We start from the raw sequence: 4,108 nt of genomic DNA, 5'->3' as shown, positions 1-4,108 counted from the left end.
CCCGGGCACCGCCGCGCACCCGCGGCCGGAGGGAGCGGGGATGCTCCAGCGCGGCGCTGGCAGCCGGGATTGTCCCCGCAGGTTGGGGGCAGGATGCCCCCGCATCGGCCCTGCCCGCGACTCCCTGCCGGTGTGCGTCCCCTGTTCCATTCAGTTTTAGGGCCCCTTTACAGAGGGAAACGGAGGCCCCACAGAAATTAAAGGTGAGAAGAAATGAGCGGCAGGAGGGGACTCGCATCGCGCTGCCGCTGCCATGTGCGCCAGCCTTGGCCGCGCTTCCTGCCCCTGCCACCTGCCTTCCGTGGTGCCCTTTGCGCTCAGACCCACCTCGAGTTCTAATTTCAAGAGATATCTTCTGTTAAAAACCACTAATCTTCACTTCTACGATTACAGATCACATTCCTTGTCGGCGCAATTGCAAAACCTGATCTGTTTCACTCTTCCCATGCACTTTTCTAGTTAATTTCTGGATCCACACTGGGGGCTGCTGTTCCACTTCCTTGTGTTGTTAAATTCCAAGTTATGTAGAACTTTAAATTCATTATCCATTTAGTAATGGGATGCCCATGACCTTTGAGAGGAAGAATTTTCTGTGATTACAGGTTATATTTTTCCAGAAATACACCATGATTTGCATCCTAAATTTCATTTTCAAAGGTAATTGAGGCCTTGAAGCTCCTGGACACCTCAGAAGATATCTTTGAAAATGGAACTTAAGACCATTCTAATTTTCAGGGCATAAACCAGTCAGCACCAGGGAGTCAAGAGAACTGATACTTTGAATGAGCCCTTTTTTCTTCCCGTGCTCTTTTTGAGTTTCATCTCCCAAAATATTATCGCTTCTTGGTGGCTTTTTATTTTGACCTATTTTTACGTGAGTAACCTTTTTAAACACGATGCTGAAAACCTCTGAGCAGAGTCTCCACCCAGGTTGATGAATCTTTACTCAGACTAGCTGGTGCACATTGCGGAACTGCAAGCCATTGCTGGAAAGAGAATGGAGAAGAGACCTGGCACAGTTGCTGCCCTTCGCTCTGCCAGCAATCAGCTGCCAACAGGTCCCTCCCATGCTGAACTTTGTCTTGCCACAGCTTTTCCAGCAGGTCTGGGCCACATCAACAAGTGTCAATAGTCCGGTCCACCTCAGGGACACAGTCTCCAATATTAATGGCCTCAGGCATCGTTATCAAATAATTAGTGAGGAGAACAGTCTGGTGCTTGTAGATGAGTGGTCTCCATTTTAATGAGATATAGATCAGTCCTCTAGACATTGCAAACCTCACAAGATGCACATTAGAAGCTACCTGAGGCCTCAACTGCCAAGGTTTTTGCATGAGGCCATGAGAAACAGGCTCTTCCATACAGGTTTCTGCCAGTTCATAAGGTGTTTGCTTTCCATCCTGAAAAAACTGGTTCTTCCACCAAAGAAATCCCAAAAAGACAAGTTTTCTGGAAATCTCATTAGACAACAAAAATGCTCATCTCCTTCCTAAAATGTTTATTTTGGCACTCCTTCTATAAAAAATCCTGAAGTTGGGAAGCTAGCAAGCTCTCTATCTCTAGATGGGTAAATTCACAGACTAATTCAATTAGTGTGGCTAGACAGATGCTTTGCTCCAGGTGGATGCTGTAGTGCGTTATAAACAGGATGGACAAGCTCACAGACTTTTAAATAGGTGAAACCAGAATGGTGTCTCTTAAAATACTTCAACATACAGAGTTACGCTAGGGAAAGTCTTAAAATATACTGAAAAAACCCTACCCAACAGAATCAATACACATTTTTTGGGCATGCTGGTCTTTCCAGTAATTTTTGCCTGCTCTAGGTTAGATGCTAAGGGCAGCAAACTCTGAAAACTCATCTAGTTCATCAAGTATATACCTAGAGACAGAAGTAAACTTCTGCACATGCTACTGCTGTTACCAATATTCAAGTTGATGCTTTAAAGCTCTTGAGAATATATATATATATTAAATATGTAAATGACATCTTGTGTCTCGATCACGTCTTTGACATCATGTTGGAAGAGTTTGTCCAGGCTGATACACTGCTTGTCTTTGACAAGGAAAACAGCTGCTAGAAAAATTTGACTCTAATACTAATTATCTGAAACATCTGGTTGCTTGGTTTATTGCAGCAGAATATAATTTTCAGTTCAGTTTCTGTCCAGAAGAGACAGAATGCCTGGATTTTTTTTGTCTTATTTTTATATCTTTTTCACTTATTTATGGTTTATGTCCTCTAGAAAAATTCCTCCTGGGTTTCTCTGCTGAAAGAAAGAGTGAGGGTCTTACATCTCCACTGAAGTGCAATGGTAATTGAGTTTGCTTTTTGCCACCTCTAAACAGACCACATTCCAGAGAGATCTTAGTAGAATGCTTCAGGGATGGACAAGTGACCAGGTTGGATTTAATAGTTAATTATTGCTATACCCAAACAGCTTTTCTAGCCTAAATTGACTCAGCTTTAACTACTAATGTGTGGAATACTAATGTTCTTGGATTATCATTAGCCTAGAATGAAAAATGACTCTATAGCTAGAATAGTCCCTTCTCCTCAGGGCTCAGCAGTTTTGCCAACACAGTTCTCAGCTGGTTCCACAACCAAAGCAAGCCTCTCCCCCCACAGTAATTTGTACTAAAACATCTTGCAGATACCTTGTCAGGTTTTTATAAACACTCTGACATTCATTGCTGGGAGGCAGTGTGCTGCCCTAGATAAGGGTGGTCACTCCAATCTTAGACAAGCCAGCTCCCCTGAGACCCTCTCATTTCTTCTTGTCTCTGGACATCTCCTTTCTGAGTACCCCTGGGCTTGTGTCAACATTCACCTCTGGGTAACCTTAGCAGGCAGAGTTTTCTTTATCTCTCACCACCCTGAAACAATTTCTGCTTTAGTTCAGTTTCCCTCCTCCTGTTCATGGTTAATATTACTGCAATTTAGCTGTGTAATCGTGTGCAATACTAGGCAGGCGTAACTTTTTTGATCCATGTGTAGAGTCATTGGCAGGAGTATATGGGGTGTGTGGCACTGAAGAGCTGAGAAAGAGCTCTGTAGGGTGAGGACCTTAGTGAAGTACTTGACTGGTATCTTACACCTCCAGGGGCAAAAGTGCAAACTGAAAATCTAAGCTTGACCATCAGCAGTGTGGGTAACAGGAGAAGGAACAGGAGAGGATGATTTCCCGTCGGCAGAGCTGGTGGAAAGCGCTCCTGTGAAATGTGCCAAGGCAAGCAGCTGAGCAGTATCATTAGGCATCTCTACAATTGCCATTGGAATCATATTCCTGAACCTTCCAGACATATTTTACAGTCCAGGGAGCGAATGTGTGCCTCACCCAGTACAGCCACACTGGAGACTGTACCTATTCTTGCTGAGGATGTAGCAGGGGAAACCAGGAGCAGGTGTTAAGAGAAAATGATGGCATTACAGAAGACCTGTGATATAAATTTAAAAAAAACAAACCCAAACAACCAAAGCAGTCCTACAAGCATAACTATTGACTTCTGCCACCAAAACTGCTCTGGATATTCTCTGCAGGGGGACTGCACTTCATTGCTTTCCTTTCCACTGCTGTAGGTCAGGAGCAGCTATTGCAGTCTGACACTCACCAAGTGTCTGCATCCTCACCCCTCCCCATGGCGATGGTTTCAGACAGGTGTTTGTGCAGTGTTGGGGCTGCTCTCCTGCCCCGTGGCCCTGGGTGCAAGCCCGGCTGTAAATCGCTGCTAATCTGAGATAATTGCAAGGGTGACTGAGGAGCATCATCGTGAGAGCCGCCCTCGGGGCGTGCTTGCCTCGGTCTGCCCGGCTGACACTTGTTCTGTCCCTTGCTCGGGCAGAGAAGATGCTCCCACCTGGCTGCGAGGATGTCTCAGTGCTGCTTTAGGTACAGGAAAATAATGTCCCCGATAGGTTTGCATTCTGCTCTGTTCAAAATCCCACCAGTGAAGTTAAAAATCAGACCCAGCTGTCTCAGATGCCAGTCTCAGACTACACCCATTTGGGTTTCTTTCCAAGATAGTGTATCCATGTTCGGGCCAGTTTGCTTTTGCTTTAAGCCATTTGGATGAAAGGAGAGCTCATGTGCTGCCAAAACAGATTTGC

Source organism: Parus major, chromosome 10 (genome assembly GCF_001522545.3).
Source record: "Parus major isolate Abel chromosome 10, Parus_major1.1, whole genome shotgun sequence".
Lineage (NCBI taxonomy): Eukaryota > Metazoa > Chordata > Aves > Passeriformes > Paridae > Parus > Parus major.
This window is presented reverse-complemented; position numbering follows the sequence as displayed.